The sequence below is a fragment of the Numida meleagris genome, chromosome 2 (genome assembly GCF_002078875.1).
Source record: "Numida meleagris isolate 19003 breed g44 Domestic line chromosome 2, NumMel1.0, whole genome shotgun sequence".
Classification (NCBI taxonomy): domain Eukaryota; kingdom Metazoa; phylum Chordata; class Aves; order Galliformes; family Numididae; genus Numida; species Numida meleagris.
The window spans coordinates 14,007,924-14,025,293 of record NC_034410.1 but is presented as its reverse complement, the minus strand read 5'-3'; the positions used below and the strand labels follow the sequence as shown (position 1 = coordinate 14,025,293).

Genomic DNA, 17,370 nt, shown 5'->3' with positions numbered 1-17,370 from the left:
TAAAAATAATCTAATATTTATATAGTAGATTGTGATTTCAAATATAGAAGCTATGCAAAGATAAAACCTGATTCTAGTTTTAAAACCAACAATGGTATGTTCTTAAAAGGACACCATCAGGCAGGAAAAGAGGTTCCTGCAAGAGTAAAATCTGTGGACTGTGATTTGCTGTCCATTTTCCCACCTTCATCGCACTCAGGACCGTTCTGGCACTCGCAGTTTTGCAAGGAATGCCAGTGCCAGCGCTAGGATGGTAAGGTGTTGGGCTAGCCTGCATGAGCTTGCTGCCACCTAAAATGTGTAATTATTTATGTCCAACGATACTCCACAATGGCATTAGGATGTTAACTCTTCTTTCTCTCCCTGTCTGTTTATTTCCATAGTAAGAATGTGAATTTTTTTTTTTTAGGTTCTGTCTTTTTCAGTTGTAGATGGAGTTTCTCAGTGGACTTTGTGTTACCATCAGGGCACTGACAGACAGGAAAAAAAAATAGTAGTAATAAAAATTAAAAAAAAAATTAAACCAAAATAAAAATAAAAAATAAAAGTGCTGTTGCAAATGTCTCATTTCCTTATGCAGCCAGGTTAAGGAAAGAAGCCAATAGGTCCTGTGACTGTCCAGCTCTTGACCATGAGAGCAATGAGAGGAAGGAAAAGACAGCAATTCTGAACTGGGATTCTTCAGTGAGAATCCTGTGCCAAGACATCTGTGTCCTGAAAGGAAAGAAATGAAACCACTGTGGTAATTTGTCTCCTGGGTTAAGGGCGAAATATGTCACCAGAAGGATGCAGGATATCCTAGGGAATTACTACCAGTTACAGTCTGCATGGTAACAAGAACACAAATGAGAGGAGATTACTGACTGAATTACTTAGCAGATGTAGGAGAGAAGGAAGGAGATGCCTGGTCCTGGGAACCTTGCGGTATCTCCAGTACAAAGAGCAGCAGAGGAGCAGGGCAGACCCTGGACACTATGCAAGAGGTGCACCGGAGCTGCTGGCAGGACCCATTCTGTTTGCAGGCCACTGGCACCATTTCCATACTGAGGTCTTACTGGGGCCTGGAAACTTCCCGTGTCCTACCTCGTGGGCCCAGGGCAGCAGGGTGGCGGGCACGTAGCGAGGCAGGGAACTGACTGAGCAGGGCTTCTGCTTGGTACAAACGATCTAGCCAGAAGTTCAGCTCATGGAGTAAGGCTAAATATAGATGTTAGTCTAAACCCAATGGCACATAACGTATCTTTTAAAAAAACTGTAGCTGTAGCTAAATTTCCTGGTAGAAGAATAAGGAGTAAGAAAAATGAACAGGAGTGGAGTACTGAGCAGATCTAAAAGTTGATGTATTTTAGTGTTAGCGGTCTATATTTCAACAGAGAGCTTTACGGAAGCATCCTCCTTTTGGTTAGTGTGAAAAGAAAGAAGCATAGGAAAGCAACTTCACGTGAGCCCTGCAATTGAAATGGAAAGCAATCTCCCCAGCGGCATTACATGGGCTGCCAGTTCGTTTGGCTCTCTTACGTCGGTTACGCTTTCGGACACACTCAGGAGTTCACCTGGTTTCAGAGAGCGGGTTGTAAATGTGTGGAAGGAAAATCCACTGACGGCTCATGCATGTTGTAAATGAGCTCTGGGTTAGGTAGCACCGGGGCCATTAATTGCCGATGCTGGGAAATTATCTTAAAGTATTAAAATATGCTTTTTCTGTAATATTCTTCCCTATGCATCTCCTAGGAGGCCGAGTACGGGAACAGATTAAACTTTTGTCAGAAAAGTTTTGTATTTCCTTTTGTTCCTACTTGAGTTACTAAGACACTGCTCTCTGAAGCTAACTGTGTTTCATACTATGGTCAAAGGAATAATTTAGGAAAGCTCTCTCTGATAACAATAATAACACGAAAAAAAAATCCAAAAAAAGAAACCAACCCCAAAACTACCTTTTCATTCATGGGCACACATATCACATAGTTTAAATTCAATGAAAAGGAGAATAGAGACCTATCTAGGGATGAAACATAATGGGTGGAAGTTACACAGCAGGAATGGGGGCTGAGTGTGACAGAGACAGGGCTGGATTCACATTTGGAACAAGGAGAAGCTTTGCTCTCTCCATTATTTTCCCAATTCTCATGGAGAAATGTTGTTTAAATGAACACTAATTAATTGATACTGAACTTGGTGCAAGGTTTTCAAGCCTTTGAAACACAAGTGATTTTTATTTTTATTTTTTAGCTGTAACTGGTCACAGTGGTATTTATTTGTAAAATCCATTGATTTCTATGAGCAGCATCAGGAAAGAACATGTCACTGATACGGAAAAGTTAATTTTTCAGGAGATGCTGCTGGGTTGGTAGTGGTCTGTTTTTAAATATTTACATAGGAACACATAACAGAGCAAGTTCTATATATGTATGAATAACTGCATCACTCCTCTGTGCAGAAGGATCGTGTCTCTGAGTTTGCAGTAGTAAAATTTGAGATGCCAGAATACACACAGCACAAAACCAGAATAAGGGAGAAGGGCTGTTTAGATTTTTAACATAAAAGCTTTCCTCTCAACAGAAGAGAGAAAGAAAGAAAGTTATTGTTGGGATACTCCTAACTGGAACAGGCTTGAAAGCAAAGTATACAAAATTGGAAGCCTTTTTTACAACCAATGGACAGGAAAGATGCAAAGAGTGGATATGCCATGGGGACACTGACAGGGAATTCCTGGAAATGGCTGCTTGGGGTTGTTACATGGGGCTAGTTTATTCATTCATTAAAAGTGCAAGAATTTCACTATGGTAAATAGAAGTGTACCCATACCACCTTTTTCTTCCCCTGGAGTCAAGGTGCTTTTCTTTTTAATCACATACAGTGGAGTCTCCACTGCTCTATTTGAATAAATCCCTCACTATTCTATGAAGCTATTCTGTAGTGCTTCTTTCCAGTGGTCATTTCTAGGATGTCTACCGGAAACTGCTGTTGTTCAGGTCCAGACTGAAAACCAGCAACTCCCGTGTTTCTTCTGGCACCTAATAATTCTGCCAGTGCTGCGGTGGACCTGCTGACAGGCAGCGCAGGGGATGCTGCTGGCGGCCACGATCACGTCCGTCAGTGTACAGGCATTGGCAGGCAAGCAGGCAGGTGGATTTGGCAGTGTAGGTTCATGGGGCTTCTGAGGACATGGGAATATGTTTAATGCAGAAGGGGCAGGAAGGCGAAGTCTGTAGGGCTGTATTTCTGGAATTGCTGCACATGATAGGAAATCTGCCCATGGACTCAGCCCGCTAGCAGGGCTGCTGGGACAGCAGGTGCCTGGCGTTTGCAACAGGTTGTCAGATAGAGGATACTTCCCAGGAATCTCAGAGGTCAGAGGGATGCAGCTCCAGAGCAACCATGTGAAAGTTGTCCACTGCGTGGCAGAAATTGTTTGCTCTTGCCCTTCAGGAGGCCCCGCTGCCTGCTAGCAGTTAACGAGGCTGGGGCCGGCAGATCAGCACCTGGGCTCCGTGCCATGGGTGATTGAGATGTTCCTTTGAATGGTGCTGCTCATCCAGGTGCACACACAGGAGGAACTGGCATCTCTTCAGAAAGCAGAGAGGAGATATTTGTCTCCACTGATATTGGGGAGCACCTTTTCTGCTTCATTTGCTCTGACAGTGCCTTCTAGACGTCTGTGTTCTGTGACGGTTAGGTGGAACTAAACACACCACATATCCGGCACCTCCCAGCACCTCTGCAGCAGTCCATGCCCACGCGTGGCAGTGCGATGGCTGCTGCCCGACACCTGTGGCTCAGCGTGCCTCAGACAGTAGGAGAGGATAAAATAAGGAGTCCCCACGTAGCCCTCTCACACTGATACAGCTTATAAGCACCAAAACGTCACCAGTCCATTCAAGAGCCAAAAATGAGTATAAAACCTGCTGTGGTATTATAGGTGAGCAAGGTAACATTTCTGTTGGGAAGAAATATGTGGATGCCTTGTAACTGTGCGGGCTGGTGGCAGCAGTGGCAGCAGCAGCTGCTCCCAGGCAGGCTGAGCACTTCAGAGAAATTACTGTTATTCCTCCTTTTCTCCCGCATCTCCTCTTGCCTTTACATCCTTACCCAGCTGTAAATAAGGACCTTTAGTTCCACTTCTTCCACGTAAACGAATGAAAAAAATTACTTAGGACAAATTCTGATCTCGGTCCCACATATGTAAAACAAGATTAACGCAGTTTACTTTAATGGCATCAGTTGGGACTTACGTTACTGGAATTCATCAACAGTTAGATCACTTGGCTTGAGTCAAATGCATAAATAACAAAGGTATTTCCAAGGCTTTCTCTGTAAGCTGATTTCGTTTGGCTGTCCTTGGAGTCAGGCTTTGCCACTGAGTTCCAAAAGACCTGGATTTCACCCAGAGGTGTTCCATCAGCATAAATCTCGTTCAAACAACACCAGAATAAGCCCTACCAGCTTCTGGTGAACCACAAGAGCATCCCTTAAACTGCAAGTTTGGGGCTTTTGGTGCACCTGTGCAGTTTTCTGCTGCGGCCACACCACCAACAAGGAGAAAATGAGAACAGAAAAATATTCGTATGTCAGAAGAACAAAATGGTACAGCATAACTTAGAAAAAACCACACACACATCATTGCATAAATATCCTTGTCTGTGGGTCAGGGCTAACTTGTACCATACTCTTTGATGTGGGATTTTATTTTCATACCACTGCAGACACAGACTTCTTCAAAGCAACAACTGTAGCCCTTGCTGCATGCCACTGCCATTTTTAGAAAGAATTACCACAAAATGAGAATTTAAGATAACTTTCATGTGAGACCCATGAACATTTAGATCTACTTAATGAATAGTACATATTCCTATCAAATATTAAGCTATATTTCATTTTTCTCATTTAATAATATCAAGTTATTACATGCTTCTTTTTCTTAGTAGATAACAGGATATACATCATCCATTTTGACTCATCTAACTAGAATCCCTGTTTATTCAGTAACCTCATAAATGTGAATACGGCTTCTAATAGGAAAATTTATGACACTGCCATGCTGAGCAGCACTGCTTTACTCTGTGGTGTAGCTCAGCCAATTCACAGTGGTAGAAGATAGCCTTTGAAGTCAACCATCTTCAGCATCTGCCTGTCTGGGATGCCCAGAACTATGGCTTTTCTAGTGTGCTTTCCAAAGCATGGACAGGCCACTGAGTGTAACACAGTGCCCTAATTTTGTTCCTCAACTCTGTTGTATACATCCTAGTGACAAAGCACGAAGCTCTGGAACTAAGCTGGATACCCATGCCCTTAGCTGCTTGGAGCTGTACTGTAAATAGGCTTTGCAAAGAGTAGAAGGGACTCCAGCATCTTGTCTTCCTTCGCCTCATTTTGTGCAGCTGTCCTCACCATCCCTTGCTGTGTTTTTTGGGGGGTTTCTTTTTGTGGGTTTTTTTTTTGGTGGGGGGATGGAGGTGAAGCAGCAGATAAAGATCAACAAATGTATGTGCATATTCTCCACAATGTTATTTTATATAAATCAAACCCTATCTGCTATTTACATGCTATTTATAAGCACAAGGCAAACTTTCCAGCAGAAAATCGAAGATGACAACTGGAAAGCCAGTTCTAGGAGAAATACACATTTTCAGAGACGTGAAAGTGCTATCTGCTGAGGAGCAAAGCTCTAAGCAATGCATGTCATTTTCTCCCAGACCCCTTTCCTATTGTATTCCTTCCTCTGCCTTTATTGATGCTACAGCACCACAAATGACAGTGCCTTAGGGTTGAGCTGGGAGCCGTAGTTTCTTCCAGCCTTTCTTCCCTTTTCTCGGTAGCAGGAGCTACTGCAAGGCCGCTCTGCAACCAAGGAGAGAAGTTTGTACAATGTCCCAGCTCTGCAGGTTTCAACTGTTCCTCATTTTTCCAGATTAGTGCCTTAATTAAGTCCAAATGTTTTTCATTTTCTCCCTCATGGTCCCTATTCTGAAACCCGATACTGGCCATGGACACTGTCCTCCCGTGACCTTTTCTCTTCCTGTTTCTGCTGCCGACTGACTTTTAAATTGTGAGCAATTGTACAATGGTGACAGTCACACACTTTATCCATCTCCGCACACACCTGTGGGGCTGTTCGCTGTGCACCGGTCAGAAGTCACGTTTGCTTTTTCCCTCTCTACAAGGCAAAAGAGAACAAATTTGTAGGCAGTGAATGAAGAACTTCATACCATCCACCTGAGTCACTCTTGGTGTAAGCTTAATACAGCGCAACAGTCCTTTATCACAGCACATAAAATGTACAAACCAGGCTTCTTAAAACTGGCTATTGATTTTGTGATGGTTATTTTTAGGCACCAATCTTCAAAGTTGGGCTCATTATTTCATTATTAGGACAGGAATTTCATTTCACATTTCATTATTAGGACAGGAAGAGATCTCAAAATGTTCAACCCAGAGGAAAGATTTCAGTAAAACAGAACAGCAGAAATATCGAATGACTCATTTAAAAGTTGACTTGTAAAGACAAAGGGTGAGTTTGGCAATGACAGAGCATCAACAGAACTGCACTGAAGACACCAGAGAAAAATGGAATCACCTGAGAATTTGGTCCCAGAACTTTAGGAAGGAAAACTAAAGAATATAAATAAGGTCTCGGTGCTCTTCTTATGGTGTGAGTAGCCCCTGCTACTGGAACTACAGTGATGTACAATTGTTTTATGTAGCAGAAAAATCAAATCGTATGTCAACTGGAACTGCATTACTGATGGCAAACATAAACATTAAGCATGAAGTCAGAAACTGTGACAATGTGAAGAATATGGCAGTCATATCTCAAAAAAACTTTCGCATGACATTATGAACAAGTTATTTTTTTGGTGATTGATACAGTAGGAGGAAGGGAAGCCATTCAGAGGGACCTGGACAGGCTGGAGAAGCGGGCCCATGAGAACCTAATGAGGTTCAACAAGGCCAAATGCAAGGTGCTGCACTTGGGCTGCAGCAATCCCAGGTATTTATACAGACTGGGGGAAGAACTCCTTGAGAGCAGCCCTGTGGAGAAGGACTTGGGGGTCCTGGTGGACGAGAAGCTGGACATGAGCCAGCAGTGTGCGCTGGCAGCCCCAAAGGCCAACTGTGTTCTGGACTGCATGAAAAGAGGAGTGGCCAGCAGGGAGAGGGAGGGGATTGTGCCCCTCTAACTCAGCTCTTCTGAGGCCCCATCTGGAGTACTGCATCCAGGCCTGGGGCCCCCAGTACAAGAAAGACATGGAGCTCTTGCAGCAGGTCCAGAGAAGGGCCACTAAGATGATCAGAGGGCTGGAGCACCTCTCCTATGAAGAAAGGTTGAGGGAACTGGGCTTGTTTTGCTTGGAGAAAAGAAGGCTCCGGGGAGACCTCATTGTGGCCTTCCAGTACTTGAAGGGAGCGTATAAACAGGAGGGGGAATGACTGTTTACGTGGGTTGATAGTGACAGGACAAGGGGGAATGGTTTTAAACTAAGACAGAGGAGATTTAGGTTAGATATTAGGAGGAAGTTTTCCACACAGAGGGTGGTGACGCACTGGAACAGGTTGCCCAAGGAGGTTGTGGATGCCCCGTCCCTGGAGGCATTCAAGGCCAGGCTGGACGTGGCTCTGGGCAGCCTGGTCTAGTGGTTGGAGACCCTGCACACAGCAGGGGGGTTGAAGCTAGATGATCTTTGAGGTCCTTTCCAACCCAGACCATTCTATGATTCTATGATTCTATGATTTTTTACATCTGCAGAAAATAAAAGAGAGAACTTGTAACACTTTTATAAGCGTATTTTATCTCAAGACAGATGAACAGTGCTTTCTGCCTTTCAAATAAAACTTAGATTCACAAATCTCATTTCTGTCTATGAGGTGCAACAGGATTTGTAGAAATCATGCAGATGTGTCCGTAACAATTGTAAGTAAGTACCAGAAGATGAATGATGTACAGGAAACATGATAGTTTATTTTTTTCCCTCTATGGTCTGTTCATTGTTTCTCTCTGGGAGATACATACACACCATACGCACAGAGTGAAATGAGTACGTCTTTGTTTTTGACACCTTTAAAATTATTAGAATTAAATCTATAGTAATCTAAATGTTTCAATTTAATCAAACTGTGCTGTCATGACTATACTTACATTAAGAGTTTAAGATCCCTGCTTTGCCCTCAGCTAATCCCTCGCGTATGAGGTTTTCATGCTTAAATTGTCTCCTGTGTAAATAATCAAGTACATATGAACGCTGCTGCTAGGGAAATTGAGCATAAGTCTGAATCTCTAAGAATGAATTGCTAAGAAGAGTGGGGTTAAGGAAAGCAGGAGGAACTGGCCTCAGCTACCAGTTCCCCTGATTCTCACTTTTACCTTGCAGTTTTACTCCGGTGAAAATGTTACAGGGAACACTATCTGCCACTGCAACAGGAATTTACTTTCCAGCCATGTGCTCCTGCCGCCACCCTTCATTCTTCTAATCACTCTCTTCTTTATGTTTTGAAGGGCAAGCACCTGTCGTCTTAAAATTTTGAATGTACTTACCAGTAATCTAGGCTTAATCCGGTCCTCTAGGAGCTACAGCATTTCTCTTATAAGAATAGAAACGGTGATCCACTTGATCCTTTCTAATTTTATTTACTACAGGTGGAATAGGTTTGACTGTGTAAAAGGAGTTACATAGTCAGGACTGGTATTAAGAAGTAGTGTCCCTCAAGACTGTACATGGAGCTGTGTTCTGTGCAGACAATGTAAGGAAATTAGTGCTGATCCATGGAGTAAGGTGCAAGACCAAAAGATTACATCATTGTGTAAGAGTCTGCAAGTGTCAGGGAAGTGTGCACAGCAGGAATAAAAAGGGCAACAGCAGCATCAGCAGTCAAGATGATTTTTTTGTAGGATCGGTGGAAAATGTTGTCATCAGAAATGCACTGACTATAAAATGCAAATGGAACGGCCACAGATTCTAAGGAGGATGGAGGAATACCAGCCAAAGCAGTACCACCATGAATTCTAACACAAAAAACGGAATGAAGTGGTACACTTTGGGCCTCTCAGTAATGAGCTCCACCCGAAGGAGGATGTGAACAATTTGTAAGATCAAATGATTAATTGGGCACAGTTTCATACAATTGAATTTATGGCTGAGAAGACAATCAAGAGACCATGTAGGCCACCTCTCTACCCACAATTAGGAAGAACTATTTATTGGTGAATTTTCACGGGTTTTTTTGTCTCATCTGTTCCTAACACCATCCAGTGATGGAAATACTGTGATTCCCCCACCTCCTACCAATTGAATCTACCTTGCCTCTATTTTTACCAGCAGTATGCTTTACCTAATATTTAAATTTACTTAAATTTTAATGTGGTCTTTCACATATTTGAGAAATTATCACGTTCCTTTTCACTCTATCTTCTCTCTGTTGTTTATTTAGGCTGTGCAAGCACAATTTTTTCTCAGATTTTCCTCCCAGGTTGTGTTTCACACCACCAACCATTTCTGTAGGTCTCATCTGGATTGCTCTGAGCTATTTTACATGCTTTTTCGAAGGCCATTGGTAAAACCGGGTATGATGCTCCAGCTGATGCCCCAGCAGTGCTAAGGAGAGCAGGATAAACTCATCCTATACTAAGCCATACTCCTGTTTACACAGCCCAGTATTGAGTCTGTCGTTTCGAAAAGGCACGCCTGTATTGAGCCTCACTCAGCTTGTGATCCACTGCAGCTCCAGATTCCTTTTTGAGGAGCCGACAGCACCTACAACCTGTACTTGTCCAGATTATCACACCTGCCCAAGTGTAGTGTTTGCCCTTGTCCCTGCTCTTTTTCATTCTGCCTTTTCTCAGACCATTTCTTCAAAAAGTTTCTTTAACAACACTGTGAATTGCAAGCCTGTCGTGCAGCCCATCTGTAGTCCCCTCAGTTCCATGTCATCCTCAAACCTTAAATATTAAGGCCCTCAGGATAGAGATCAAGTGGAATGTGATCCAGAACAGTTCCTTGTGGAATCCTTGTGAAAATCTACCTCTACTGTAGTGACAGTGACAGATTTTTTTGATACAGTTTTCAAACCAAGTTTTGTGACATCCTGTTACAGTTGAAACCACAGATGAAGTTTATCAAGCTGGTGCAACCAGTGTGAAAGCACCTAACCTGTCTAAGAATTCCTTAGGCTATTTTCTGTTCTAAGCTGAAGTCACACCCCACAGTCCTTAGCCAAAATTGTGCTAGAAGGCTGGTTAGAGCAATCATCTAAATGAGAACCGAAGCAAAATGATCCAGTTAAGCCTTCTTGGCTTTGTAACTTTCCTTCAGTTTTAAGTAGAAACTATCACGTTCCTGTCATTCACCCTAATTGCAGCTGAACTTGTTAGCTTCATCACTCTTGCTCTTTGCATCTAATTTTGGATCTGAAAAAAAACAGCGTAAAAAAAGATAAAACATAAATTCTGGCCCAACGTGACCAGGCTACTTTTCTTCAGTGTCCCAAGTAATATGACGTGGTTTCATTTTACTTCCTTTTGGCTTATATTATGAATGATCACAGCTTACTCGGTTTCATCTTTTTTCACATTTTCTGCAGTTCCTCTGATGTGGAATGATGTACATGGCTGTACTTAGAAATATTTCTTTGAGGAATTTACAGCTGTCTTTAATGCTTACGTTCACTTAGCTACCAGCTATCCAGGAGTTTATTGAAGTCTCCACACTTCTAGGCCATTACCGTTTTCTGTTCCCTTCATTTCCCTCCCAGAGATCACATACCTTTGACTCCAAGGTTACTCCAACACATGCTGTCTTTCACCTCACACTCTCGTAATTCTTTACTGCTTAGCATCAACTTCGAAAAGCCTGCTTTCTGATTCCTTCCCCACTTTTATAAAGGCACTGCCAGTAACTCCAGGAACTCACTGGACAGTCAGCATTCTGCAGCATTCTTTCACCAATAAATACCTGGATTGTTAACATCCCTCATTAATACAAAATCCTGTCCTTTTGCTGATTCTGCATTTTGCACACGAAAAGCTTCAGATGTTCCTTGTTTCATGCTTAGCAGTTCTTGCAATCAAATCCCTCATGCACTTTTCTCTTTTTATCTTCACAGACTGTGACTTCTTCACGTTCTATATCTCGCAGCACACACATGTACCTGTGAATGCAGGACAGTGTGTCTCATTCCCTATAATCTTGCCTGAGCAAGCGAAAGCTTTGTTTGTTGGTATTCTATCATGCTACCACCTCAGCACAATTCGTGAGTACACCAGTGAAAACAACACCCATTACTGGGTTCAAAACATCCCAGTGCCATTAAGAAGATGCATTTGCTGGAAAGCCCAAGGACTTTAAAAAACTGAAAAAGAAGTAGAGGATGTCTTCTGGGGAAGAAGGAAACTCTCAGAAGCACGAGACAGAGCAGACTGCAGCACAGCAGCAAGCCGAGTTCATACCTAGAGGCAGGAGCTGAGCAGGACTGGATAAGTGCTCTGAGGGATCCGAGGAGCCCTTCCAGTGTGGCTGTGCTTATTGGACACTGAGGCAGGGAAAGTCAGAACAGTTCACTTGCATAGGGAGATCCAAAAAATGGAATAAATACATTTTGAAAGGAGCATTTTCCACTACCTACAAGGAGAGAAATCTTTGGAGACATGGCTGGTGCCAAATATTTTCCTATGCTTGATGCATCAGCAGGATTCTGGCAGGTGTCCTTGGGAAAACAGCACATGTTTGTGCACGTTTTGCACCGCCTTCAGGAGACACTGTTTCTGCAGATGGCTGTTTGCGTTGTGTTTGGCACACACAGTATTTCACAGGAAAATACAGAAGAAGGTAATGATGGTGGTGAGGGTTCTAGGTAATAGGTGGTATATTTACCTAAAAAAAATAGTAGAAAAACATGACCAGAAGCTCTGAGTGTCAAGAGCCAGAGCTGCTGGTCTTTACTTATATGCCAGCAATTAATTTGTTTCAACAGAAACAGCACATGTGGGAGAAACATCAGGCAGAATGCAGATAGGTGACCATAAGGCCATCCCCAGAACATTTAGACAAGCACAGTAAACAGGAAGGGTAAAAACTGAATTCCTTGGCTGTCCCTGGAAGGCAGGGAGAGTGCCGGCTGTCCAAGCTGTGCTTCTCCAAACCTATAGGGTCCAATGGCTTTGATCTCCATGACTCACTGGGACAGTCCTTCATGGCTCATCAGCAGCAATGGCAACTTGCAGAACAGCTAGATTCGGTGAGGAAGGGGCTTTAATGGAGTGCAGTTCTACCCAGCATATGCAAAGCCAGAGACCAGCAACAGACACACAGTGCACACAAACAGAAACAGTGCCTCTGTGCTCACATACAGAAGGAGGCTTCAGCATGAAATCATGGGTGAAAAATGACCATTCTGTGGAAAACTGAGGCTGTGTTGGCAGACCATAAGTCATTATCAGGAAGGACCTAGTAAATGTCCTATAAGAATTTGGAATTTATTTTTACAGCTACACATATCTGATTTAAAAATCAAATGCAAAGCTAGGAAAGATTAGTAGATGCAAATACATTTTCTATAGCAAAAAAAAATGCAGAGAGCAAAATCCAGAAGCAAATTTCTCATAGGTCAGTCTGATAAAACAAAACAGCATAGCTTTGGCCAAAGTGATTGCCAGAGGTTCCTGAACATATTAGACAGAGCACCACTGTCCTTTTTTTTACACTCTTCTCTAAGTAATCACAACTGAGCTCTGTTGGTGACAAGGTACTTGGCTAGGTAACCTCTGGCGGTTATTTTGTTCCTCAGAACTACTCGTGAGAACAGGGTGTACAGAAGGTCATGAAATATATGAACAATAGTGCAGCTGGTACAGCACATTTCCTTGCCCTGCTGAGATGGAGTTCTTATTGCTTGGAAGTATTTCGTTTAACGGCACCAAGTAGTGATTCCAAAGGCACCACAAAAATGTGCTTAAAAGGATACGGGAAAGTCCAGTGAGGGACTGAAAAATCTAAGGGAAGGGCCAGGGATGTTTTATATTGGCCTTAAGTAAACAGTGCCATTGTGGGAAGTTAAATATGGTAGCATCTGCCAAAAATACTATTCAAGCAAAAGAGCCTATGTTGGTAGCAAAAGAAATATCACCCCTTTCTTCCTCCCCTGGCACGAAGCAGGCATAGGATTGTTTATGTTGGCTATATAAACTTTGTTTCTCCAAGAGAATTACTCTCAATTCCTGAAATAGCCTCATTTGAAGACATTAGAACAAAAAATACGATCCCGTGTAGCAACTTTATTTCAGTGCAGCTGACTTATCTCTGTTATCAGGCATTACAGTTAAGCCCATGCCAATTTGGACGTGTGACTGGCACAGAAGTAGGACAGAACAAGAACTGAATCAGTCACGTTTGTCGAGAGAGCCTCATACAGGCAGGGTCCACATGAGAGTGAGAAACTTGAGTCCCAGAACACAGTGTAAACATAACGAAAAGGTTTACAACCAACCTGAGAGTATGAGACCTGTGGAGTATGATTTGTCCCTCAACTGAGTAAACACAGTAGCTGCACTTTACTGCTCCGAATTCAAAAGGTCACTCCTGCCTGAAAAAGTACCACATGTGCTTAATATCCATTGGAAACCACCATTATCTGAGCTTTAGCCAGTCCAGTAAGCAGGTCACCAAGGAAAACTACCTTCAGAACACACAGAGGAATACATGCAGTAAGACAGCACTTGTGTCTGGAGAACCACCAAGGGCGGAAAAAATACAAAGAGTTTGCCTAATGCCACTGCATCTGAACAATGACTGTGAATGTGCTTCTTACATAAAGAAAAACTGCACAAACCACAATTTCTTCAGCCTGAGAATGAGCAGAGCACTGAGCCAACATCCCGCCTGCATCTGAGTTAGCCATTTTCTGCAACAAGAGCATCATATTTAATCCAACAGGGAGATCCCATTAGGGTCTCTCCTGAATGCTGTCCTCAGTTTAATGATTCAAGCTGCCCTCATACCTTTACAGATATAATATTAAAGGGACGGAAAAGAGCTATTTGCCTTTGAGATTCATTACTATCAGAAAAAAAATACAATTTTTATGTGGTGTATGATACTAAAGAAAATTACTCTGCTGGGGTATAGCTCAGTGCTGGCAGAAAGCATGAAAGAGACAATTTCTGGAACTGCTGTGAAAGACTGAAGAGATTTGTTTTTTACTATCATAATAAACAATGTATGCATTTAAATTTTATTCTGCAAAAGACCATATACTAGCATTCATTAAATAAGGCCTTGTTGGCTTTTTGTTATATTTCCTCCCAGGCATTTTATTCAAGTCATACTCGGAAATGAACAACGAGGACATCAAATTTAAACTTTTACATTAAGTTACACAAGAGCAGAATAGACTGAGTGCACTCAGAGAAAAATGCTAAAGATCTTATTTTCTCCACTTAATCATTCTGGTTACATTTTTCTATTGTTCTGTCTTAATGACATGCAGGAAGAAAACTGTATTTATAGCACGAAGTAAATTTCACTTAACATCTTTTATGCTTTTATGCAAATGGAAGATGTTATGAAAATACCACAGGTTAAGATTTTTATTCATAAAAATATATATTGTTGTGTTTCAAGTGGTCTTTGTACCTAGAGAATATAAGTAATTGAATTTGACAGTTAATTTCTAATCAGCTCCTTTATCATACCTCGCATTGTAAATCCTACTTCACCTCTTCTTTGGACTTCATTCTGGTCTTTGCATTCCTGTGGCTGTTTTCATGCCTCAGCTTTCTTTTCTATGCCCTAATATGTGCTTCAGGATCCATCCTCAGGACTCCACTGTCTTGCAAAGCCTACAGGCACCTCACATTTAGAAACATTACAGTAAAGTAGGGAAGGAGGTTTATAACGGGATTTTTCTCAATGTACTTAGTACATTTGTTGGTGTATATCCTTTTAGCATGTCTTCTTCTGCCATAATTCGCATGAGAAAATGATTGGCAACTGATAAAACAAGTTGGTGAGACCTCATCTGAAACACCATGTCCAGCAATAGCCCTCTGGTTCAAAGATGTCCTGGGAACAAATGCAGCAAACAGGCACTGTACGATGGGGAATGGAAGTCCTGCCTTTGTAAGGAGACTGGGAGAACTTGGCTTCTTTAGTGCAGCAAAACAAAAGCTGATATGGAATGCCATTGCTCCCTATACATACATCAAGAGGTTAAACATCAAGGAAGGAAAAGATCTTTTCAAGATAAAGCACAGTGTTGGCACAAGAACAAATGGGCATGAACTGTCCATGAATGCATTTTAACTGAAAACTGAAAGATGGTTTTCTAGCCAGTTGAACAATCAAGGCTGGACTTCCAATGCAAGTATGGGGGCACAGAGAGGCTGTAAGATGGAGTGGGAATAACTGATGAAAGGCATTGTGTGATGTGGCCTGGGGCTAGCGGGGGACTGGGCTCAGAGACACAGGGGGTCCCTTCCAGCCCTCTGTTCCTTTGTTTGAATTTTCCTCAAAGGTATTTGGAGATTCAGCATGGTGATGTATCACAGCTGGTAAAGGATACGGCTCAGAGAAGAAAAAGAAATAAGCAACATGTCTTAGCTCGCCAGATGTATGTTATTACTTTATTCCCAATTCACAGGAAATGAACAATCATTTAGTACTGACAGGTACATACTGAAACTTACTATCTTTCTTTTAAACCTTAAAATAATGTACCACAGAAGTTTAGCGTTAACCTTAAAGTAGGCCACACATTTTTTGCCAAGGTTACTGTGATATCTCGTTAAACTTTTAGAGGAAAAAAGAAGAAAGAAGCAGAGGGCAGAAACTATCTAAATTGCTGCCAGCAAGACTGAAATGTTAGCAAGGTTAAAAAAATACATCATCGAAAACTCATAGAGATACCTTGGCTAGAGGTCTCTTGGGAGCTGCAGAAGGTTAGGTATGTCTGACTTTAATTGGGGTGTAACCCAAATCACCTGCTTAATAGACCATTAGATCTAACACAAAAGTAATGGTAAAAGCAGCAAGTGCCTCCCTGAATCAAAGCGCTCCAGTTTGTTATCTGTATGAAATAGAGTGGGCTACAAATAGACAAGGGTATGTCATTGCAAGATGTAAGAGGAGGGCAATCTGCTTTGCATTTATTTTGCATTTGTTTACTGGGACAATTCATTTTGTCTTTGCATATAGCTTGTTAGTGTTTGCCTCTGAAGAGGTGAAGGTTATGCATGGTATCAACTAAATAAAAGATCAGGCCAATGCTTCACAAACAGCATACCTTTCTTTTGCCTTTCTTTAAAAACAGAGAAGGTTGGACTCTCAGAAAACTCCACCAGAGAAGGAGGAATCTGAATAGTATCTGCAGCCCAGCAGACCAGAGTACCACCAAGCTAAACTGGATACTTCACTTCATACAAGGTCCCTGAGGGCCAAGTGGAAGGGAATAGTCAATTCCTTCAACCTGCTGGCTTTACTCTTCGTAATGCATGGGTGCCCAACCTTTTGGGTCGCCTGGGCCTCACTGAGTGAAGAAGAATTGTCTGGGGCAGCATATATGTAGATTGCTCTGAAAGTAGTACCCCCTATTTATTTCCATAGAAACTACAACAGATACAATGAGTACATTAACTCTGATAGAGCAAATTCTCAGCTACAAAACACTATTTTTCAACACAGTCGTGACCATGAGCTAAGCATTTTCACCAGCAATGAACAAGACCCTGCATGCCGCGCTCATCAAAACCTGCAGCACCAGAGGTGACCCACTGCAACCAGAAGTGCCAGATCCTTCCTGACCAGCCACGGCCACGCCAGCTGTCTGCAGCCTGTCTTGCTGCATGGGGTGATTTCAGCTCAGGTGCAAGACTTGTATTTCCCTTTGGTGAACTGTATAAGTTTCCTTACAGCCTATTTCTCTGGCTTGTCAAGGTCCTCCTGAATGGTAGCTCTACCCTCCCCTCTGTTGACCCGTCATCCCCATTTGATGTTGTCTGCAAACGTGCTGAGCGTGCTTTCTGGCTTATTGTCCAGGTACCTAAGGATGGCTGGCCTTCATCCCAAGGCTTTCAGATCTCAGATTTCCTGACAAACTGTCCTAATCTTACTTGGCTCATGAATCCACACACACACCTTTAAAAAGAAAGTAAGCAGAGGCCACAGCCCTTCCTTTATTCATCATTTTGGGTGAGCCAGACTTAAAGGATCCAGGTAAGAAAGCTAACTTTGCTTTTCAGTTTCCTTCCTTGCATTTGTCCCCCGTGTGTACTCAAATTTGTTTCACTAGAATCTATAAAGTCTATATTCCTCTTTTTATGTTGTGCTTGGGGGGATATAAATGGACTAGCACCCTTTTTTTAAAGCTTATGCACATTCTCATTTTCTT

General features: G+C 42.3%; 1 long non-coding RNA gene across 2 annotated transcripts in view; it reads left to right on the top strand.

Moving 5' to 3' along the window:
- The window catches only part of LOC110393397, a 28,798-nt gene that overhangs the window by 7,924 nt on the left and 3,504 nt on the right, over positions 1–17,370 (top strand). For both annotated transcript variants that reach the window (XR_002434994.1, XR_002434993.1), the window contains one exon: positions 17,019–17,195. This is a non-coding gene — a long non-coding RNA (uncharacterized LOC110393397). The remainder of the gene's footprint in view (positions 1–17,018; positions 17,196–17,370) is intronic.